This window comes from Lissotriton helveticus, chromosome 6, assembly GCF_964261635.1.
Source record: "Lissotriton helveticus chromosome 6, aLisHel1.1, whole genome shotgun sequence".
Lineage (NCBI taxonomy): Eukaryota > Metazoa > Chordata > Amphibia > Caudata > Salamandridae > Lissotriton > Lissotriton helveticus.
The window spans coordinates 366,522,307-366,544,002 of NC_136067.1; the positions used below are offsets into that span (position 1 = coordinate 366,522,307).

Consider the following 21,696-nt stretch of genomic DNA (forward strand, 5'->3'; position numbering starts at 1 on the left):
GGTGGAAAGGAGGCCCCGGCCTCAGGCCTTCTCCCGGCTCCCAGAGTCCTCCTCGGCTGTCGCCTCATCAGGCGTCACTTAGCATACCCACGTTGTCCTCTTTCTAGAATTTGCATGCCCCGCCCCTTCCTGCGCACTGCTTCCAGACGGCTGGCCAGAAAGACTGGCAGCCAGGGGATGCTGGGAATCAGCCCAGGATGCCCTGGACAGCTCCCTGACCGGATATGGCCGGCCCCTCACCCTCGCTTGCCGGGGACACTGCTCCCCTGCAGCCTAAGGCCTATAGATAAGGCTTGGCCGTTCGTGGCCGTTCGGGGACGGGCGGGGCGGGCAGAGAAGGAAAAGGACTCTGTATTTTTCTTCTTGCTCAGAGAAGCCAAGGGCAGTGTCCACTTCTCTGCCAGCCTGCATGCCAGCCAGCCTGCCTGCCTGCCTCCCTCCCTCCCTCCCTCCCTCCCTCCCTCCCTCCCTCCCACTGACTTGCTGGGAACCTTCTTCCATTCGTTCCCCAGTGAAATGGATCCAAAATCACTGAAAGTCTGCTGCTGGAAAAACAATCTTTTTCCGACGTTTGTCTCTTTTCAAAGTGCAGCGTCTGGATGGAGAAGGGGAGAAAAAAAGAAATAATTTTTTATTTGTATTTTTTTTCTCGTAAACCCGAAAAATTAATAAATGAATAAATAAATAACGCACGGCCCGGGTGCGGCAAATAAGTCAAATAAATACATGAATAAGGCAAGACACGGTGACCAGTTTGCTTTTATTCACACGCAAACACAATAGCGCCACTTTACAGGGTTTGGTAGTGGAGCGCTACTCTCGTTTTCTCGTCTATTTTTCAACAGCATTGTTTTCCCCGGGTGGGGAAGTGCACCATTCCTGGAGGTACTGCAATACCAGGTTGATGCGTGGAGTGGACAGAGCAAGCTCCTATTCCATCTCCCTGTTCCAAAAATCAATTTAATATATGGTCCCCAGATAGAGGACGTATCAGATATTAAACTGATAAGAACAGATACTACACTTGATCTTAGCCAAAAGGCCGAGAAGCGATAACCCGGGCCCATTCAGAATCAACGCCTCCCGAAGCAATCTACCTGGCTCACCCGGACTTGGCTCTTCCCTCGCACCGTCGCTGGCCGCCTTTCCGCCTCTTTTTCCGACTCCCAGCAAGGGCTCAGTATGTCTGGGTGGAAAGGAGGCCCCGGCCTCAGGCCTTCTCCCGGCTCCCAGAGTCCTCCTCGGCTGTCGCCTCATCAGGCGTCACTTAGCATACCCACGTTGTCCTCTTTCTAGAATTTGCATGCCCCGCCCCTTCCTGCGCACTGCTTCCAGACGGCTGGCCAGAAAGCCTGGCAGCCAGGGGATGCTGGGAATCAGCCCAGGATGCCCTGGACAGCTCCCTGACCGGATATGGCCGGCCCCTCACCCTCGCTTGCCGGGGACACTGCTCCCCTGCAGCCTAAGGCCTATAGATAAGGCTTGGCCGTTCGTGGCCGTTCGGGGACGGGCGGGGCGGGCAGAGAAGGAAAAGGACTCTGTATTTTTCTTCTTGCTCAGAGAAGCCAAGGGCAGTGTCCACTTCTCTGCCAGCCTGCATGCCAGCCAGCCTGCCTGCCTGCCTCCCTCCCTCCCTCCCACTGACTTGCTGGGAACCTTCTTCCATTCGTTCCCCAGTGAAATGGATCCAAAATCACTGAAAGTCTGCTGCTGGAAAAACAATCTTTTTCCGACGTTTGTCTCTTTTCAAAGTGCAGCGTCTGGATGGAGAAGGGGAGAAAAAAAGAAATAATTTTTTATTTGTATTTTTTTTTCGTAAACCCGAAAAATTAATAAATGAATAAATAAATAACGCACGGCCCGGGTGCGGCAAATAAGTCAAATAAATACATGAATAAGGCAAGACACGGTGACCAGTTTGCTTTTATTCACACGCAAACACAATAGCGCCACTTTACAGGGTTTGGTAGTGGAGCGCTACTCTCGTTTTCTCGTCTATTTTTCAACAGCATTGTTTTCCCCGGGTGGGGAAGTGCACCATTCCTGGAGGTACTGCAATACCAGGTTGATGCGTGGAGTGGACAGAGCAAGCTCCTATTCCATCTCCCTGTTCCAAAAATCAATTTAATATATGGTCCCCAGATAGAGGACGTATCAGATATTAAACTGATAAGAACAGATACTACACTTGATCTTAGCCAAAAGGCCGAGAAGCGATAACCCGGGCCCATTCAGAATCAACGCCTCCCGAAGCAATCTACCTGGCTCACCCGGACTTGGCTCTTCCCTCGCACCGTCGCTGGCCGCCTTTCCGCCTCTTTTTCCGACTCCCAGCAAGGGCTCAGTATGTCTGGGTGGAAAGGAGGCCCCGGCCTCAGGCCTTCTCCCGGCTCCCAGAGTCCTCCTCGGCTGTCGCCTCATCAGGCGTCACTTAGCATACCCACGTTGTCCTCTTTCTAGAATTTGCATGCCCCGCCCCTTCCTGCGCACTGCTTCCAGACGGCTGGCCAGAAAGACTGGCAGCCAGGGGATGCTGGGAATCAGCCCAGGATGCCCTGGACAGCTCCCTGACCGGATATGGCCGGCCCCTCACCCTCGCTTGCCGGGGACACTGCTCCCCTGCAGCCTAAGGCCTATAGATAAGGCTTGGCCGTTCGTGGCCGTTCGGGGACGGGCGGGGCGGGCAGAGAAGGAAAAGGACTCTGTATTTTTCTTCTTGCTCAGAGAAGCCAAGGGCAGTGTCCACTTCTCTGCCAGCCTGCATGCCAGCCAGCCTGCCTGCCTGCCTCCCTCCCTCCCTCCCTCCCTCCCTCCCTCCCTCCCTCCCACTGACTTGCTGGGAACCTTCTTCCATTCGTTCCCCAGTGAAATGGATCCAAAATCACTGAAAGTCTGCTGCTGGAAAAACAATCTTTTTCCGACGTTTGTCTCTTTTCAAAGTGCAGCGTCTGGATGGAGAAGGGGAGAAAAAAAGAAATAATTTTTTATTTGTATTTTTTTTCTCGTAAACCCGAAAAATTAATAAATGAATAAATAAATAACGCACGGCCCGGGTGCGGCAAATAAGTCAAATAAATACATGAATAAGGCAAGACACGGTGACCAGTTTGCTTTTATTCACACGCAAACACAATAGCGCCACTTTACAGGGTTTGGTAGTGGAGCGCTACTCTCGTTTTCTCGTCTATTTTTCAACAGCATTGTTTTCCCCGGGTGGGGAAGTGCACCATTCCTGGAGGTACTGCAATACCAGGTTGATGCGTGGAGTGGACAGAGCAAGCTCCTATTCCATCTCCCTGTTCCAAAAATCAATTTAATATATGGTCCCCAGATAGAGGACGTATCAGATATTAAACTGATAAGAACAGATACTACACTTGATCTTAGCCAAAAGGCCGAGAAGCGATAACCCGGGCCCATTCAGAATCAACGCCTCCCGAAGCAATCTACCTGGCTCACCCGGACTTGGCTCTTCCCTCGCACCGTCGCTGGCCGCCTTTCCGCCTCTTTTTCCGACTCCCAGCAAGGGCTCAGTATGTCTGGGTGGAAAGGAGGCCCCGGCCTCAGGCCTTCTCCCGGCTCCCAGAGTCCTCCTCGGCTGTCGCCTCATCAGGCGTCACTTAGCATACCCACGTTGTCCTCTTTCTAGAATTTGCATGCCCCGCCCCTTCCTGCGCACTGCTTCCAGACGGCTGGCCAGAAAGCCTGGCAGCCAGGGGATGCTGGGAATCAGCCCAGGATGCCCTGGACAGCTCCCTGACCGGATATGGCCGGCCCCTCACCCTCGCTTGCCGGGGACACTGCTCCCCTGCAGCCTAAGGCCTATAGATAAGGCTTGGCCGTTCGTGGCCGTTCGGGGACGGGCGGGGCGGGCAGAGAAGGAAAAGGACTCTGTATTTTTCTTCTTGCTCAGAGAAGCCAAGGGCAGTGTCCACTTCTCTGCCAGCCTGCATGCCAGCCAGCCTGCCTGCCTGCCTCCCTCCCTCCCTCCCACTGACTTGCTGGGAACCTTCTTCCATTCGTTCCCCAGTGAAATGGATCCAAAATCACTGAAAGTCTGCTGCTGGAAAAACAATCTTTTTCCGACGTTTGTCTCTTTTCAAAGTGCAGCGTCTGGATGGAGAAGGGGAGAAAAAAAGAAATAATTTTTTATTTGTATTTTTTTTTCGTAAACCCGAAAAATTAATAAATGAATAAATAAATAACGCACGGCCCGGGTGCGGCAAATAAGTCAAATAAATACATGAATAAGGCAAGACACGGTGACCAGTTTGCTTTTATTCACACGCAAACACAATAGCGCCACTTTACAGGGTTTGGTAGTGGAGCGCTACTCTCGTTTTCTCGTCTATTTTTCAACAGCATTGTTTTCCCCGGGTGGGGAAGTGCACCATTCCTGGAGGTACTGCAATACCAGGTTGATGCGTGGAGTGGACAGAGCAAGCTCCTATTCCATCTCCCTGTTCCAAAAATCAATTTAATATATGGTCCCCAGATAGAGGACGTATCAGATATTAAACTGATAAGAACAGATACTACACTTGATCTTAGCCAAAAGGCCGAGAAGCGATAACCCGGGCCCATTCAGAATCAACGCCTCCCGAAGCAATCTACCTGGCTCACCCGGACTTGGCTCTTCCCTCGCACCGTCGCTGGCCGCCTTTCCGCCTCTTTTTCCGACTCCCAGCAAGGGCTCAGTATGTCTGGGTGGAAAGGAGGCCCCGGCCTCAGGCCTTCTCCCGGCTCCCAGAGTCCTCCTCGGCTGTCGCCTCATCAGGCGTCACTTAGCATACCCACGTTGTCCTCTTTCTAGAATTTGCATGCCCCGCCCCTTCCTGCGCACTGCTTCCAGACGGCTGGCCAGAAAGACTGGCAGCCAGGGGATGCTGGGAATCAGCCCAGGATGCCCTGGACAGCTCCCTGACCGGATATGGCCGGCCCCTCACCCTCGCTTGCCGGGGACACTGCTCCCCTGCAGCCTAAGGCCTATAGATAAGGCTTGGCCGTTCGTGGCCGTTCGGGGACGGGCGGGGCGGGCAGAGAAGGAAAAGGACTCTGTATTTTTCTTCTTGCTCAGAGAAGCCAAGGGCAGTGTCCACTTCTCTGCCAGCCTGCATGCCAGCCAGCCTGCCTGCCTGCCTCCCTCCCTCCCTCCCTCCCTCCCTCCCTCCCACTGACTTGCTGGGAACCTTCTTCCATTCGTTCCCCAGTGAAATGGATCCAAAATCACTGAAAGTCTGCTGCTGGAAAAACAATCTTTTTCCGACGTTTGTCTCTTTTCAAAGTGCAGCGTCTGGATGGAGAAGGGGAGAAAAAAAGAAATAATTTTTTATTTGTATTTTTTTTCTCGTAAACCCGAAAAATTAATAAATGAATAAATAAATAACGCACGGCCCGGGTGCGGCAAATAAGTCAAATAAATACATGAATAAGGCAAGACACGGTGACCAGTTTGCTTTTATTCACACGCAAACACAATAGCGCCACTTTACAGGGTTTGGTAGTGGAGCGCTACTCTCGTTTTCTCGTCTATTTTTCAACAGCATTGTTTTCCCCGGGTGGGGAAGTGCACCATTCCTGGAGGTACTGCAATACCAGGTTGATGCGTGGAGTGGACAGAGCAAGCTCCTATTCCATCTCCCTGTTCCAAAAATCAATTTAATATATGGTCCCCAGATAGAGGACGTATCAGATATTAAACTGATAAGAACAGATACTACACTTGATCTTAGCCAAAAGGCCGAGAAGCGATAACCCGGGCCCATTCAGAATCAACGCCTCCCGAAGCAATCTACCTGGCTCACCCGGACTTGGCTCTTCCCTCGCACCGTCGCTGGCCGCCTTTCCGCCTCTTTTTCCGACTCCCAGCAAGGGCTCAGTATGTCTGGGTGGAAAGGAGGCCCCGGCCTCAGGCCTTCTCCCGGCTCCCAGAGTCCTCCTCGGCTGTCGCCTCATCAGGCGTCACTTAGCATACCCACGTTGTCCTCTTTCTAGAATTTGCATGCCCCGCCCCTTCCTGCGCACTGCTTCCAGACGGCTGGCCAGAAAGCCTGGCAGCCAGGGGATGCTGGGAATCAGCCCAGGATGCCCTGGACAGCTCCCTGACCGGATATGGCCGGCCCCTCACCCTCGCTTGCCGGGGACACTGCTCCCCTGCAGCCTAAGGCCTATAGATAAGGCTTGGCCGTTCGTGGCCGTTCGGGGACGGGCGGGGCGGGCAGAGAAGGAAAAGGACTCTGTATTTTTCTTCTTGCTCAGAGAAGCCAAGGGCAGTGTCCACTTCTCTGCCAGCCTGCATGCCAGCCAGCCTGCCTGCCTGCCTCCCTCCCTCCCTCCCACTGACTTGCTGGGAACCTTCTTCCATTCGTTCCCCAGTGAAATGGATCCAAAATCACTGAAAGTCTGCTGCTGGAAAAACAATCTTTTTCCGACGTTTGTCTCTTTTCAAAGTGCAGCGTCTGGATGGAGAAGGGGAGAAAAAAAGAAATAATTTTTTATTTGTATTTTTTTTTCGTAAACCCGAAAAATTAATAAATGAATAAATAAATAACGCACGGCCCGGGTGCGGCAAATAAGTCAAATAAATACATGAATAAGGCAAGACACGGTGACCAGTTTGCTTTTATTCACACGCAAACACAATAGCGCCACTTTACAGGGTTTGGTAGTGGAGCGCTACTCTCGTTTTCTCGTCTATTTTTCAACAGCATTGTTTTCCCCGGGTGGGGAAGTGCACCATTCCTGGAGGTACTGCAATACCAGGTTGATGCGTGGAGTGGACAGAGCAAGCTCCTATTCCATCTCCCTGTTCCAAAAATCAATTTAATATATGGTCCCCAGATAGAGGACGTATCAGATATTAAACTGATAAGAACAGATACTACACTTGATCTTAGCCAAAAGGCCGAGAAGCGATAACCCGGGCCCATTCAGAATCAACGCCTCCCGAAGCAATCTACCTGGCTCACCCGGACTTGGCTCTTCCCTCGCACCGTCGCTGGCCGCCTTTCCGCCTCTTTTTCCGACTCCCAGCAAGGGCTCAGTATGTCTGGGTGGAAAGGAGGCCCCGGCCTCAGGCCTTCTCCCGGCTCCCAGAGTCCTCCTCGGCTGTCGCCTCATCAGGCGTCACTTAGCATACCCACGTTGTCCTCTTTCTAGAATTTGCATGCCCCGCCCCTTCCTGCGCACTGCTTCCAGACGGCTGGCCAGAAAGACTGGCAGCCAGGGGATGCTGGGAATCAGCCCAGGATGCCCTGGACAGCTCCCTGACCGGATATGGCCGGCCCCTCACCCTCGCTTGCCGGGGACACTGCTCCCCTGCAGCCTAAGGCCTATAGATAAGGCTTGGCCGTTCGTGGCCGTTCGGGGACGGGCGGGGCGGGCAGAGAAGGAAAAGGACTCTGTATTTTTCTTCTTGCTCAGAGAAGCCAAGGGCAGTGTCCACTTCTCTGCCAGCCTGCCTGCCTGCCTCCCTCCCTCCCTCCCTCCCTCCCTCCCTCCCACTGACTTGCTGGGAACCTTCTTCCATTCGTTCCCCAGTGAAATGGATCCAAAATCACTGAAAGTCTGCTGCTGGAAAAACAATCTTTTTCCGACGTTTGTCTCTTTTCAAAGTGCAGCGTCTGGATGGAGAAGGGGAGAAAAAAAGAAATAATTTTTTATTTGTATTTTTTTTCTCGTAAACCCGAAAAATTAATAAATGAATAAATAAATAACGCACGGCCCGGGTGCGGCAAATAAGTCAAATAAATACATGAATAAGGCAAGACACGGTGACCAGTTTGCTTTTATTCACACGCAAACACAATAGCGCCACTTTACAGGGTTTGGTAGTGGAGCGCTACTCTCGTTTTCTCGTCTATTTTTCAACAGCATTGTTTTCCCCGGGTGGGGAAGTGCACCATTCCTGGAGGTACTGCAATACCAGGTTGATGCGTGGAGTGGACAGAGCAAGCTCCTATTCCATCTCCCTGTTCCAAAAATCAATTTAATATATGGTCCCCAGATAGAGGACGTATCAGATATTAAACTGATAAGAACAGATACTACACTTGATCTTAGCCAAAAGGCCGAGAAGCGATAACCCGGGCCCATTCAGAATCAACGCCTCCCGAAGCAATCTACCTGGCTCACCCGGACTTGGCTCTTCCCTCGCACCGTCGCTGGCCGCCTTTCCGCCTCTTTTTCCGACTCCCAGCAAGGGCTCAGTATGTCTGGGTGGAAAGGAGGCCCCGGCCTCAGGCCTTCTCCCGGCTCCCAGAGTCCTCCTCGGCTGTCGCCTCATCAGGCGTCACTTAGCATACCCACGTTGTCCTCTTTCTAGAATTTGCATGCCCCGCCCCTTCCTGCGCACTGCTTCCAGACGGCTGGCCAGAAAGCCTGGCAGCCAGGGGATGCTGGGAATCAGCCCAGGATGCCCTGGACAGCTCCCTGACCGGATATGGCCGGCCCCTCACCCTCGCTTGCCGGGGACACTGCTCCCCTGCAGCCTAAGGCCTATAGATAAGGCTTGGCCGTTCGTGGCCGTTCGGGGACGGGCGGGGCGGGCAGAGAAGGAAAAGGACTCTGTATTTTTCTTCTTGCTCAGAGAAGCCAAGGGCAGTGTCCACTTCTCTGCCAGCCTGCATGCCAGCCAGCCTGCCTGCCTGCCTCCCTCCCTCCCTCCCACTGACTTGCTGGGAACCTTCTTCCATTCGTTCCCCAGTGAAATGGATCCAAAATCACTGAAAGTCTGCTGCTGGAAAAACAATCTTTTTCCGACGTTTGTCTCTTTTCAAAGTGCAGCGTCTGGATGGAGAAGGGGAGAAAAAAAGAAATAATTTTTTATTTGTATTTTTTTTTCGTAAACCCGAAAAATTAATAAATGAATAAATAAATAACGCACGGCCCGGGTGCGGCAAATAAGTCAAATAAATACATGAATAAGGCAAGACACGGTGACCAGTTTGCTTTTATTCACACGCAAACACAATAGCGCCACTTTACAGGGTTTGGTAGTGGAGCGCTACTCTCGTTTTCTCGTCTATTTTTCAACAGCATTGTTTTCCCCGGGTGGGGAAGTGCACCATTCCTGGAGGTACTGCAATACCAGGTTGATGCGTGGAGTGGACAGAGCAAGCTCCTATTCCATCTCCCTGTTCCAAAAATCAATTTAATATATGGTCCCCAGATAGAGGACGTATCAGATATTAAACTGATAAGAACAGATACTACACTTGATCTTAGCCAAAAGGCCGAGAAGCGATAACCCGGGCCCATTCAGAATCAACGCCTCCCGAAGCAATCTACCTGGCTCACCCGGACTTGGCTCTTCCCTCGCACCGTCGCTGGCCGCCTTTCCGCCTCTTTTTCCGACTCCCAGCAAGGGCTCAGTATGTCTGGGTGGAAAGGAGGCCCCGGCCTCAGGCCTTCTCCCGGCTCCCAGAGTCCTCCTCGGCTGTCGCCTCATCAGGCGTCACTTAGCATACCCACGTTGTCCTCTTTCTAGAATTTGCATGCCCCGCCCCTTCCTGCGCACTGCTTCCAGACGGCTGGCCAGAAAGCCTGGCAGCCAGGGGATGCTGGGAATCAGCCCAGGATGCCCTGGACAGCTCCCTGACCGGATATGGCCGGCCCCTCACCCTCGCTTGCCGGGGACACTGCTCCCCTGCAGCCTAAGGCCTATAGATAAGGCTTGGCCGTTCGTGGCCGTTCGGGGACGGGCGGGGCGGGCAGAGAAGGAAAAGGACTCTGTATTTTTCTTCTTGCTCAGAGAAGCCAAGGGCAGTGTCCACTTCTCTGCCAGCCTGCATGCCAGCCAGCCTGCCTGCCTGCCTCCCTCCCTCCCTCCCACTGACTTGCTGGGAACCTTCTTCCATTCGTTCCCCAGTGAAATGGATCCAAAATCACTGAAAGTCTGCTGCTGGAAAAACAATCTTTTTCCGACGTTTGTCTCTTTTCAAAGTGCAGCGTCTGGATGGAGAAGGGGAGAAAAAAAGAAATAATTTTTTATTTGTATTTTTTTTTCGTAAACCCGAAAAATTAATAAATGAATAAATAAATAACGCACGGCCCGGGTGCGGCAAATAAGTCAAATAAATACATGAATAAGGCAAGACACGGTGACCAGTTTGCTTTTATTCACACGCAAACACAATAGCGCCACTTTACAGGGTTTGGTAGTGGAGCGCTACTCTCGTTTTCTCGTCTATTTTTCAACAGCATTGTTTTCCCCGGGTGGGGAAGTGCACCATTCCTGGAGGTACTGCAATACCAGGTTGATGCGTGGAGTGGACAGAGCAAGCTCCTATTCCATCTCCCTGTTCCAAAAATCAATTTAATATATGGTCCCCAGATAGAGGACGTATCAGATATTAAACTGATAAGAACAGATACTACACTTGATCTTAGCCAAAAGGCCGAGAAGCGATAACCCGGGCCCATTCAGAATCAACGCCTCCCGAAGCAATCTACCTGGCTCACCCGGACTTGGCTCTTCCCTCGCACCGTCGCTGGCCGCCTTTCCGCCTCTTTTTCCGACTCCCAGCAAGGGCTCAGTATGTCTGGGTGGAAAGGAGGCCCCGGCCTCAGGCCTTCTCCCGGCTCCCAGAGTCCTCCTCGGCTGTCGCCTCATCAGGCGTCACTTAGCATACCCACGTTGTCCTCTTTCTAGAATTTGCATGCCCCGCCCCTTCCTGCGCACTGCTTCCAGACGGCTGGCCAGAAAGACTGGCAGCCAGGGGATGCTGGGAATCAGCCCAGGATGCCCTGGACAGCTCCCTGACCGGATATGGCCGGCCCCTCACCCTCGCTTGCCGGGGACACTGCTCCCCTGCAGCCTAAGGCCTATAGATAAGGCTTGGCCGTTCGTGGCCGTTCGGGGACGGGCGGGGCGGGCAGAGAAGGAAAAGGACTCTGTATTTTTCTTCTTGCTCAGAGAAGCCAAGGGCAGTGTCCACTTCTCTGCCAGCCTGCATGCCAGCCAGCCTGCCTGCCTGCCTCCCTCCCTCCCTCCCTCCCTCCCTCCCTCCCACTGACTTGCTGGGAACCTTCTTCCATTCGTTCCCCAGTGAAATGGATCCAAAATCACTGAAAGTCTGCTGCTGGAAAAACAATCTTTTTCCGACGTTTGTCTCTTTTCAAAGTGCAGCGTCTGGATGGAGAAGGGGAGAAAAAAAGAAATAATTTTTTATTTGTATTTTTTTTCTCGTAAACCCGAAAAATTAATAAATGAATAAATAAATAACGCACGGCCCGGGTGCGGCAAATAAGTCAAATAAATACATGAATAAGGCAAGACACGGTGACCAGTTTGCTTTTATTCACACGCAAACACAATAGCGCCACTTTACAGGGTTTGGTAGTGGAGCGCTACTCTCGTTTTCTCGTCTATTTTTCAACAGCATTGTTTTCCCCGGGTGGGGAAGTGCACCATTCCTGGAGGTACTGCAATACCAGGTTGATGCGTGGAGTGGACAGAGCAAGCTCCTATTCCATCTCCCTGTTCCAAAAATCAATTTAATATATGGTCCCCAGATAGAGGACGTATCAGATATTAAACTGATAAGAACAGATACTACACTTGATCTTAGCCAAAAGGCCGAGAAGCGATAACCCGGGCCCATTCAGAATCAACGCCTCCCGAAGCAATCTACCTGGCTCACCCGGACTTGGCTCTTCCCTCGCACCGTCGCTGGCCGCCTTTCCGCCTCTTTTTCCGACTCCCAGCAAGGGCTCAGTATGTCTGGGTGGAAAGGAGGCCCCGGCCTCAGGCCTTCTCCCGGCTCCCAGAGTCCTCCTCGGCTGTCGCCTCATCAGGCGTCACTTAGCATACCCACGTTGTCCTCTTTCTAGAATTTGCATGCCCCGCCCCTTCCTGCGCACTGCTTCCAGACGGCTGGCCAGAAAGCCTGGCAGCCAGGGGATGCTGGGAATCAGCCCAGGATGCCCTGGACAGCTCCCTGACCGGATATGGCCGGCCCCTCACCCTCGCTTGCCGGGGACACTGCTCCCCTGCAGCCTAAGGCCTATAGATAAGGCTTGGCCGTTCGTGGCCGTTCGGGGACGGGCGGGGCGGGCAGAGAAGGAAAAGGACTCTGTATTTTTCTTCTTGCTCAGAGAAGCCAAGGGCAGTGTCCACTTCTCTGCCAGCCTGCATGCCAGCCAGCCTGCCTGCCTGCCTCCCTCCCTCCCTCCCACTGACTTGCTGGGAACCTTCTTCCATTCGTTCCCCAGTGAAATGGATCCAAAATCACTGAAAGTCTGCTGCTGGAAAAACAATCTTTTTCCGACGTTTGTCTCTTTTCAAAGTGCAGCGTCTGGATGGAGAAGGGGAGAAAAAAAGAAATAATTTTTTATTTGTATTTTTTTTTCGTAAACCCGAAAAATTAATAAATGAATAAATAAATAACGCACGGCCCGGGTGCGGCAAATAAGTCAAATAAATACATGAATAAGGCAAGACACGGTGACCAGTTTGCTTTTATTCACACGCAAACACAATAGCGCCACTTTACAGGGTTTGGTAGTGGAGCGCTACTCTCGTTTTCTCGTCTATTTTTCAACAGCATTGTTTTCCCCGGGTGGGGAAGTGCACCATTCCTGGAGGTACTGCAATACCAGGTTGATGCGTGGAGTGGACAGAGCAAGCTCCTATTCCATCTCCCTGTTCCAAAAATCAATTTAATATATGGTCCCCAGATAGAGGACGTATCAGATATTAAACTGATAAGAACAGATACTACACTTGATCTTAGCCAAAAGGCCGAGAAGCGATAACCCGGGCCCATTCAGAATCAACGCCTCCCGAAGCAATCTACCTGGCTCACCCGGACTTGGCTCTTCCCTCGCACCGTCGCTGGCCGCCTTTCCGCCTCTTTTTCCGACTCCCAGCAAGGGCTCAGTATGTCTGGGTGGAAAGGAGGCCCCGGCCTCAGGCCTTCTCCCGGCTCCCAGAGTCCTCCTCGGCTGTCGCCTCATCAGGCGTCACTTAGCATACCCACGTTGTCCTCTTTCTAGAATTTGCATGCCCCGCCCCTTCCTGCGCACTGCTTCCAGACGGCTGGCCAGAAAGACTGGCAGCCAGGGGATGCTGGGAATCAGCCCAGGATGCCCTGGACAGCTCCCTGACCGGATATGGCCGGCCCCTCACCCTCGCTTGCCGGGGACACTGCTCCCCTGCAGCCTAAGGCCTATAGATAAGGCTTGGCCGTTCGTGGCCGTTCGGGGACGGGCGGGGCGGGCAGAGAAGGAAAAGGACTCTGTATTTTTCTTCTTGCTCAGAGAAGCCAAGGGCAGTGTCCACTTCTCTGCCAGCCTGCATGCCAGCCAGCCTGCCTGCCTGCCTCCCTCCCTCCCTCCCTCCCTCCCTCCCCTCCCACTGACTTGCTGGGAACCTTCTTCCATTCGTTCCCCAGTGAAATGGATCCAAAATCACTGAAAGTCTGCTGCTGGAAAAACAATCTTTTTCCGACGTTTGTCTCTTTTCAAAGTGCAGCGTCTGGATGGAGAAGGGGAGAAAAAAAGAAATAATTTTTTATTTGTATTTTTTTTCTCGTAAACCCGAAAAATTAATAAATGAATAAATAAATAACGCACGGCCCGGGTGCGGCAAATAAGTCAAATAAATACATGAATAAGGCAAGACACGGTGACCAGTTTGCTTTTATTCACACGCAAACACAATAGCGCCACTTTACAGGGTTTGGTAGTGGAGCGCTACTCTCGTTTTCTCGTCTATTTTTCAACAGCATTGTTTTCCCCGGTGGGGAAGTGCACCATTCCTGGAGGTACTGCAATACCAGGTTGATGCGTGGAGTGGACAGAGCAAGCTCCTATTCCATCTCCCTGTTCCAAAAATCAATTTAATATATGGTCCCCAGATAGAGGACGTATCAGATATTAAACTGATAAGAACAGATACTACACTTGATCTTAGCCAAAAGGCCGAGAAGCGATAACCCGGGCCCATTCAGAATCAACGCCTCCCGAAGCAATCTACCTGGCTCACCCGGACTTGGCTCTTCCCTCGCACCGTCGCTGGCCGCCTTTCCGCCTCTTTTTCCGACTCCCAGCAAGGGCTCAGTATGTCTGGGTGGAAAGGAGGCCCCGGCCTCAGGCCTTCTCCCGGCTCCCAGAGTCCTCCTCGGCTGTCGCCTCATCAGGCGTCACTTAGCATACCCACGTTGTCCTCTTTCTAGAATTTGCATGCCCCGCCCCTTCCTGCGCACTGCTTCCAGACGGCTGGCCAGAAAGCCTGGCAGCCAGGGGATGCTGGGAATCAGCCCAGGATGCCCTGGACAGCTCCCTGACCGGATATGGCCGGCCCCTCACCCTCGCTTGCCGGGGACACTGCTCCCCTGCAGCCTAAGGCCTATAGATAAGGCTTGGCCGTTCGTGGCCGTTCGGGGACGGGCGGGGCGGGCAGAGAAGGAAAAGGACTCTGTATTTTTCTTCTTGCTCAGAGAAGCCAAGGGCAGTGTCCACTTCTCTGCCAGCCTGCATGCCAGCCAGCCTGCCTGCCTGCCTCCCTCCCTCCCTCCCACTGACTTGCTGGGAACCTTCTTCCATTCGTTCCCCAGTGAAATGGATCCAAAATCACTGAAAGTCTGCTGCTGGAAAAACAATCTTTTTCCGACGTTTGTCTCTTTTCAAAGTGCAGCGTCTGGATGGAGAAGGGGAGAAAAAAAGAAATAATTTTTTATTTGTATTTTTTTTTCGTAAACCCGAAAAATTAATAAATGAATAAATAAATAACGCACGGCCCGGGTGCGGCAAATAAGTCAAATAAATACATGAATAAGGCAAGACACGGTGACCAGTTTGCTTTTATTCACACGCAAACACAATAGCGCCACTTTACAGGGTTTGGTAGTGGAGCGCTACTCTCGTTTTCTCGTCTATTTTTCAACAGCATTGTTTTCCCCGGGTGGGGAAGTGCACCATTCCTGGAGGTACTGCAATACCAGGTTGATGCGTGGAGTGGACAGAGCAAGCTCCTATTCCATCTCCCTGTTCCAAAAATCAATTTAATATATGGTCCCCAGATAGAGGACGTATCAGATATTAAACTGATAAGAACAGATACTACACTTGATCTTAGCCAAAAGGCCGAGAAGCGATAACCCGGGCCCATTCAGAATCAACGCCTCCCGAAGCAATCTACCTGGCTCACCCGGACTTGGCTCTTCCCTCGCACCGTCGCTGGCCGCCTTTCCGCCTCTTTTTCCGACTCCCAGCAAGGGCTCAGTATGTCTGGGTGGAAAGGAGGCCCCGGCCTCAGGCCTTCTCCCGGCTCCCAGAGTCCTCCTCGGCTGTCGCCTCATCAGGCGTCACTTAGCATACCCACGTTGTCCTCTTTCTAGAATTTGCATGCCCCGCCCCTTCCTGCGCACTGCTTCCAGACGGCTGGCCAGAAAGCCTGGCAGCCAGGGGATGCTGGGAATCAGCCCAGGATGCCCTGGACAGCTCCCTGACCGGATATGGCCGGCCCCTCACCCTCGCTTGCCGGGGACACTGCTCCCCTGCAGCCTAAGGCCTATAGATAAGGCTTGGCCGTTCGTGGCCGTTCGGGGACGGGCGGGGCGGGCAGAGAAGGAAAAGGACTCTGTATTTTTCTTCTTGCTCAGAGAAGCCAAGGGCAGTGTCCACTTCTCTGCCAGCCTGCATGCCAGCCAGCCTGCCTGCCTGCCTCCCTCCCTTCCTCCCTCCCTCCCTCCCACTGACTTGCTGGGAACCTTCTTCCATTCGTTCCCCAGTGAAATGGATCCAAAATCACTGAAAGTCTGCTGCTGGAAAAACAATCTTTTTCCGACGTTTGTCTCTTTTCAAAGTGCAGCGTCTGGATGGAGAAGGGGAGAAAAAAAGAAATAATTTTTTATTTGTATTTTTTTTTCGTAAACCCGAAAAATTAATAAATGAATAAATAAATAACGCACGGCCCGGGTGCGGCAAATAAGTCAAATAAATACATGAATAAGGCAAGACACGGTGACCAGTTTGCTTTTATTCACACGCAAACACAATAGCGCCACTTTACAGGGTTTGGTAGTGGAGCGCTACTCTCGTTTTCTCGTCTATTTTTCAACAGCATTGTTTTCCCCGGGTGGGGAAGTGCACCATTCCTGGAGGTACTGCAATACCAGGTTGATGCGTGGAGTGGACAGAGCAAGCTCCTATTCCATCTCCCTGTTCCAAAAATCAATTTAATATATGGTCCCCAGATAGAGGACGTATCAGATATTAAACTGATAAGAACAGATACTACACTTGATCTTAGCCAAAAGGCCGAGAAGCGATAACCCGGGCCCATTCAGAATCAACGCCTCCCGAAGCAATCTACCTGGCTCACCCGGACTTGGCTCTTCCCTCGCACCGTCGCTGGCCGCCTTTCCGCCTCTTTTTCCGACTCCCAGCAAGGGCTCAGTATGTCTGGGTGGAAAGGAGGCCCCGGCCTCAGGCCTTCTCCCGGCTCCCAGAGTCCTCCTCGGCTGTCGCCTCATCAGGCGTCACTTAGCATACCCACGTTGTCCTCTTTCTAGAATTTGCATGCCCCGCCCCTTCCTGCGCACTGCTTCCAGACGGCTGGCCAGAAAGACTGGCAGCCAGGGGATGCTGGGAATCAGCCCAGGATGCCCTGGACAGCTCCCTGACCGGATATGGCCGGCCCCTCACCCTCGCTTGCCGGGGACACTGCTCCCCTGCAGCCTAAGGCCTATAGATAAGGCTTGGCCGTTCGTGGCCGTTCGGGGCGGGCAGAGAAGGAAAAGGACTCTGTATTTTTCTTCTTGCTCAGAGAAGCCAAGGGCAGTGTCCACTTCTCTGCCAGCCTGCATGCCAGCCAGCCTGCCTGCCTGCCTCCCTCCCTTCCTCCCTCCCTCCCTCCCACTGACTTGCTGGGAACCTTCTTCCATTCGTTCCCCAGTGAAATGGATCCAAAATCACTGAAAGTCTGCTGCTGGAAAAACAATCTTTTTCCGACGTTTGTCTCTTTTCAAAGTGCAGCGTCTGGATGGAGAAGGGGAGAAAAAAAGAAATAATTTTTTATTTGTATTTTTTTTTCGTAAACCCGAAAAATTAATAAATGAATAAATAAATAACGCACGGCCCGGGTGCGGCAAATAAGTCAAATAAATACATGAATAAGGCAAGACACGGTGACCAGTTTGCTTTTATTCACACGCAAACACAATAGCGCCACTTTACAGGGTTTGGTAGTGGAGCGCTACTCTCGTTTTCTCGTCTATTTTTCAACAGCATTGTTTTCCCCGGGTGGGGAAGTGCACCATTCCTGGAGGTACTGCAATACCAGGTTGATGCGTGGAGTGGACAGAGCAAGCTCCTATTCCATCTCCCTGTTCCAAAAATCAATTTAATATATGGTCCCCAGATAGAGGACGTATCAGATATTAAACTGATAAGAACAGATACTACACTTGATCTTAGCCAAAAGGCCGAGAAGCGATAACCCGGGCCCATTCAGAATCAACGCCTCCCGAAGCAATCTACCTGGCTCACCCGGACTTGGCTCTTCCCTCGCACCGTCGCTGGCCGCCTTTCCGCCTCTTTTTCCGACTCCCAGCAAGGGCTCAGTATGTCTGGGTGGAAAGGAGGCCCCGGCCTCAGGCCTTCTCCCGGCTCCCAGAGTCCTCCTCGGCTGTCGCCTCATCAGGCGTCACTTAGCATACCCACGTTGTCCTCTTTCTAGAATTTGCATGCCCCGCCCCTTCCTGCGCACTGCTTCCAGACGGCTGGCCAGAAAGCCTGGCAGCCAGGGGATGCTGGGAATCAGCCCAGGATGCCCTGGACAGCTCCCTGACCGGATATGGCCGGCCCCTCACCCTCGCTTGCCGGGGACACTGCTCCCCTGCAGCCTAAGGCCTATAGATAAGGCTTGGCCGTTCGTGGCCGTTCGGGGACGGGCGGGGCGGGCAGAGAAGGAAAAGGACTCTGTATTTTTCTTCTTGCTCAGAGAAGCCAAGGGCAGTGTCCACTTCTCTGCCAGCCTGCATGCCAGCCAGCCTGCCTGCCTGCCTCCCTCCCTCCCTCCCACTGACTTGCTGGGAACCTTCTTCCATTCGTTCCCCAGTGAAATGGATCCAAAATCACTGAAAGTCTGCTGCTGGAAAAACAATCTTTTTCCGACGTTTGTCTCTTTTCAAAGTGCAGCGTCTGGATGGAGAAGGGGAGAAAAAAAGAAATAATTTTTTATTTGTATTTTTTTTTCGTAAACCCGAAAAATTAATAAATGAATAAATAAATAACGCACGGCCCGGGTGCGGCAAATAAGTCAAATAAATACATGAATAAGGCAAGACACGGTGACCAGTTTGCTTTTATTCACACGCAAACACAATAGCGCCACTTTACAGGGTTTGGTAGTGGAGCGCTACTCTCGTTTTCTCGTCTATTTTTCAACAGCATTGTTTTCCCCGGGTGGGGAAGTGCACCATTCCTGGAGGTACTGCAATACCAGGTTGATGCGTGGAGTGGACAGAGCAAGCTCCTATTCCATCTCCCTGTTCCAAAAATCAATTTAATATATGGTCCCCAGATAGAGGACGTATCAGATATTAAACTGATAAGAACAGATACTACACTTGATCTTAGCCAAAAGGCCGAGAAGCGATAACCCGGGCCCATTCAGAATCAACGCCTCCCGAAGCAATCTACCTGGCTCACCCGGACTTGGCTCTTCCCTCGCACCGTCGCTGGCCGCCTTTCCGCCTCTTTTTCCGACTCCCAGCAAGGGCTCAGTATGTCTGGGTGGAAAGGAGGCCCCGGCCTCAGGCCTTCTCCCGGCTCCCAGAGTCCTCCTCGGCTGTCGCCTCATCAGGCGTCACTTAGCATACCCACGTTGTCCTCTTTCTAGAATTTGCATGCCCCGCCCCTTCCTGCGCACTGCTTCCAGACGGCTGGCCAGAAAGCCTGGCAGCCAGGGGATGCTGGGAATCAGCCCAGGATGCCCTGGACAGCTCCCTGACCGGATATGGCCGGCCCCTCACCCTCGCTTGCCGGGGACACTGCTCCCCTGCAGCCTAAGGCCTATAGATAAGGCTTGGCCGTTCGTGGCCGTTCGGGGACGGGCGGGGCGGGCAGAGAAGGAAAAGGACTCTGTATTTTTCTTCTTGCTCAGAGAAGCCAAGGGCAGTGTCCACTTCTCTGCCAGCCTGCATGCCAGCCAGCCTGCCTGCCTGCCTCCCTCCCTTCCTCCCTCCCTCCCACTGACTTGCTGGGAACCTTCTTCCATTCGTTCCCCAGTGAAATGGATCCAAAATCACTGAAAGTCTGCTGCTGGAAAAACAATCTTTTTCCGACGTTTGTCTCTTTTCAAAGTGCAGCGTCTGGATGGAGAAGGGGAGAAAAAAAGAAATAATTTTTTATTTGTATTTTTTTTTCGTAAACCCGAAAAATTAATAAATGAATAAATAAATAACGCACGGCCCGGGTGCGGCAAATAAGTCAAATAAATACATGAATAAGGCAAGACACGGTGACCAGTTTGCTTTTATTCACACGCAAACACAATAGCGCCACTTTACAGGGTTTGGTAGTGGAGCGCTACTCTCGTTTTCTCGTCTATTTTTCAACAGCATTGTTTTCCCCGGGTGGGGAAGTGCACCATTCCTGGAGGTACTGCAATACCAGGTTGATGCGTGGAGTGGACAGAGCAAGCTCCTATTCCATCTCCCTGTTCCAAAAATCAATTTAATATATGGTCCCCAGATAGAGGACGTATCAGATATTAAACTGATAAGAACAGATACTACACTTGATCTTAGCCAAAAGGCCGAGAAGCGATAACCCGGGCCCATTCAGAATCAACGCCTCCCGAAGCAATCTACCTGGCTCACCCGGACTTGGCTCTTCCCTCGCACCGTCGCTGGCCGCCTTTCCGCCTCTTTTTCCGACTCCCAGCAAGGGCTCAGTATGTCTGGGTGGAAAGGAGGCCCCGGCCTCAGGCCTTCTCCCGGCTCCCAGAGTCCTCCTCGGCTGTCGCCTCATCAGGCGTCACTTAGCATACCCACGTTGTCCTCTTTCTAGAATTTGCATGCCCCGCCCCTTCCTGCGCACTGCTTCCAGACGGCTGGCCAGAAAGACTGGCAGCCAGGGGATGCTGGGAATCAGCCCAGGATGCCCTGGACAGCTCCCTGACCGGATATGGCCGGCCCCTCACCCTCGCTTGCCGGGGACACTGCTCCCCTGCAGCCTAAGGCCTATAGATAAGGCTTGGCCGTTCGTGGCCGTTCGGGGACGGGCGGGGCGGGCAGAGAAGGAAAAGGACTCTGTATTTTTCTTCTTGCTCAGAGAAGCCAAGGGCAGTGTCCACTTCTCTGCCAGCCTGCATGCCAGCCAGCCTGCCTGCCTGCCTCCCTCCCTCCCTCCCTCCCTCCCTCCCTCCCACTGACTTGCTGGGAACCTTCTTCCATTCGTTCCCCAGTGAAATGGATCCAAAATCACTGAAAGTCTGCTGCTGGAAAAACAATCTTTTTCCGACGTTTGTCTCTTTTCAAAGTGCAGCGTCTGGATGGAGAAGGGGAGAAAAAAAGAAATAATTTTTTATTTGTATTTTTTTTCTCGTAAACCCGAAAAATTAATAAATGAATAAATAAATAACGCACGGCCCGGGTGCGGCAAATAAGTCAAATAAATACATGAATAAGGCAAGACACGGTGACCAGTTTGCTTTTATTCACACGCAAACACAATAGCGCCACTTTACAGGGTTTGGTAGTGGAGCGCTACTCTCGTTTTCTCGTCTATTTTTCAACAGCATTGTTTTCCCCGGGTGGGGAAGTGCACCATTCCTGGAGGTACTGCAATACCAGGTTGATGCGTGGAGTGGACAGAGCAAGCTCCTATTCCATCTCCCTGTTCCAAAAATCAATTTAATATATGGTCCCCAGATAGAGGACGTATCAGATATTAAACTGATAAGAACAGATACTACACTTGATCTTAGCCAAAAGGCCGAGAAGCGATAACCCGGGCCCATTCAGAATCAACGCCTCCCGAAGCAATCTACCTGGCTCACCCGGACTTGGCTCTTCCCTCGCACCGTCGCTGGCCGCCTTTCCGCCTCTTTTTCCGACTCCCAGCAAGGGCTCAGTATGTCTGGGTGGAAAGGAGGCCCCGGCCTCAGGCCTTCTCCCGGCTCCCAGAGTCCTCCTCGGCTGTCGCCTCATCAGGCGTCACTTAGCATACCCACGTTGTCCTCTTTCTAGAATTTGCATGCCCCGCCCCTTCCTGCGCACTGCTTCCAGACGGCTGGCCAGAAAGCCTGGCAGCCAGGGGATGCTGGGAATCAGCCCAGGATGCCCTGGACAGCTCCCTGACCGGATATGGCCGGCCCCTCACCCTCGCTTGCCGGGGACACTGCTCCCCTGCAGCCTAAGGCCTATAGATAAGGCTTGGCCGTTCGTGGCCGTTCGGGGACGGGCGGGGCGGGCAGAGAAGGAAAAGGACTCTGTATTTTTCTTCTTGCTCAGAGAAGCCAAGGGCAGTGTCCACTTCTCTGCCAGCCTGCATGCCAGCCAGCCTGCCTGCCTGCCTCCCTCCCTCCCTCCCACTGACTTGCTGGGAACCTTCTTCCATTCGTTCCCCAGTGAAATGGATCCAAAATCACTGAAAGTCTGCTGCTGGAAAAACAATCTTTTTCCGACGTTTGTCTCTTTTCAAAGTGCAGCGTCTGGATGGAGAAGGGGAGAAAAAAAGAAATAA

At 52.4% G+C, this 21,696-nt stretch overlaps 18 non-coding genes across 18 annotated transcripts; all 18 read right to left on the reverse strand.

Annotated features, from left to right (window-relative positions):
* Window positions 1-863: 863 nt before the first annotated feature.
* LOC144765762 (U2 spliceosomal RNA) lies at window positions 864-1,054 on the reverse strand. Its single transcript, XR_013597628.1, has one exon. It is a non-coding gene; the product is annotated as a U2 spliceosomal RNA (small nuclear RNA).
* A 973-nt stretch (window positions 1,055-2,027) lies between these two features.
* On the reverse strand, window positions 2,028-2,218 carry LOC144765763 (U2 spliceosomal RNA). The gene has a single exon (XR_013597629.1). It is a non-coding gene; the product is annotated as a U2 spliceosomal RNA (small nuclear RNA).
* Window positions 2,219-3,216: 998 nt separating this feature from the next.
* LOC144765764 (U2 spliceosomal RNA) lies at window positions 3,217-3,407 on the reverse strand. Its single transcript, XR_013597630.1, has one exon. It is a non-coding gene; the product is annotated as a U2 spliceosomal RNA (small nuclear RNA).
* A 973-nt stretch (window positions 3,408-4,380) lies between these two features.
* On the reverse strand, window positions 4,381-4,571 carry LOC144765765 (U2 spliceosomal RNA). Its single transcript, XR_013597631.1, has one exon. It is a non-coding gene; the product is annotated as a U2 spliceosomal RNA (small nuclear RNA).
* Window positions 4,572-5,561: 990 nt separating this feature from the next.
* On the reverse strand, window positions 5,562-5,752 carry LOC144765766 (U2 spliceosomal RNA). Its single transcript, XR_013597632.1, has one exon. It is a non-coding gene; the product is annotated as a U2 spliceosomal RNA (small nuclear RNA).
* A 973-nt stretch (window positions 5,753-6,725) lies between these two features.
* LOC144765767 (U2 spliceosomal RNA) lies at window positions 6,726-6,916 on the reverse strand. The gene has a single exon (XR_013597633.1). It is a non-coding gene; the product is annotated as a U2 spliceosomal RNA (small nuclear RNA).
* A 974-nt stretch (window positions 6,917-7,890) lies between these two features.
* Window positions 7,891-8,081, reverse strand: LOC144765768 (U2 spliceosomal RNA). Its single transcript, XR_013597634.1, has one exon. It is a non-coding gene; the product is annotated as a U2 spliceosomal RNA (small nuclear RNA).
* Window positions 8,082-9,054: 973 nt separating this feature from the next.
* Window positions 9,055-9,245, reverse strand: LOC144765769 (U2 spliceosomal RNA). Its single transcript, XR_013597635.1, has one exon. It is a non-coding gene; the product is annotated as a U2 spliceosomal RNA (small nuclear RNA).
* Window positions 9,246-10,218: 973 nt separating this feature from the next.
* LOC144765770 (U2 spliceosomal RNA) lies at window positions 10,219-10,409 on the reverse strand. The gene has a single exon (XR_013597636.1). It is a non-coding gene; the product is annotated as a U2 spliceosomal RNA (small nuclear RNA).
* Window positions 10,410-11,399: 990 nt separating this feature from the next.
* Window positions 11,400-11,590, reverse strand: LOC144765771 (U2 spliceosomal RNA). The gene has a single exon (XR_013597637.1). It is a non-coding gene; the product is annotated as a U2 spliceosomal RNA (small nuclear RNA).
* A 973-nt stretch (window positions 11,591-12,563) lies between these two features.
* On the reverse strand, window positions 12,564-12,754 carry LOC144765772 (U2 spliceosomal RNA). The gene has a single exon (XR_013597638.1). It is a non-coding gene; the product is annotated as a U2 spliceosomal RNA (small nuclear RNA).
* A 990-nt stretch (window positions 12,755-13,744) lies between these two features.
* On the reverse strand, window positions 13,745-13,935 carry LOC144765773 (U2 spliceosomal RNA). Its single transcript, XR_013597639.1, has one exon. It is a non-coding gene; the product is annotated as a U2 spliceosomal RNA (small nuclear RNA).
* Window positions 13,936-14,908: 973 nt separating this feature from the next.
* On the reverse strand, window positions 14,909-15,099 carry LOC144765774 (U2 spliceosomal RNA). The gene has a single exon (XR_013597640.1). It is a non-coding gene; the product is annotated as a U2 spliceosomal RNA (small nuclear RNA).
* A 985-nt stretch (window positions 15,100-16,084) lies between these two features.
* On the reverse strand, window positions 16,085-16,275 carry LOC144765776 (U2 spliceosomal RNA). Its single transcript, XR_013597641.1, has one exon. It is a non-coding gene; the product is annotated as a U2 spliceosomal RNA (small nuclear RNA).
* Window positions 16,276-17,250: 975 nt separating this feature from the next.
* On the reverse strand, window positions 17,251-17,441 carry LOC144765777 (U2 spliceosomal RNA). Its single transcript, XR_013597642.1, has one exon. It is a non-coding gene; the product is annotated as a U2 spliceosomal RNA (small nuclear RNA).
* Window positions 17,442-18,414: 973 nt separating this feature from the next.
* On the reverse strand, window positions 18,415-18,605 carry LOC144765778 (U2 spliceosomal RNA). Its single transcript, XR_013597643.1, has one exon. It is a non-coding gene; the product is annotated as a U2 spliceosomal RNA (small nuclear RNA).
* A 981-nt stretch (window positions 18,606-19,586) lies between these two features.
* Window positions 19,587-19,777, reverse strand: LOC144765779 (U2 spliceosomal RNA). Its single transcript, XR_013597644.1, has one exon. It is a non-coding gene; the product is annotated as a U2 spliceosomal RNA (small nuclear RNA).
* A 990-nt stretch (window positions 19,778-20,767) lies between these two features.
* On the reverse strand, window positions 20,768-20,958 carry LOC144765780 (U2 spliceosomal RNA). Its single transcript, XR_013597645.1, has one exon. It is a non-coding gene; the product is annotated as a U2 spliceosomal RNA (small nuclear RNA).
* Window positions 20,959-21,696: the final 738 nt, after the last annotated feature.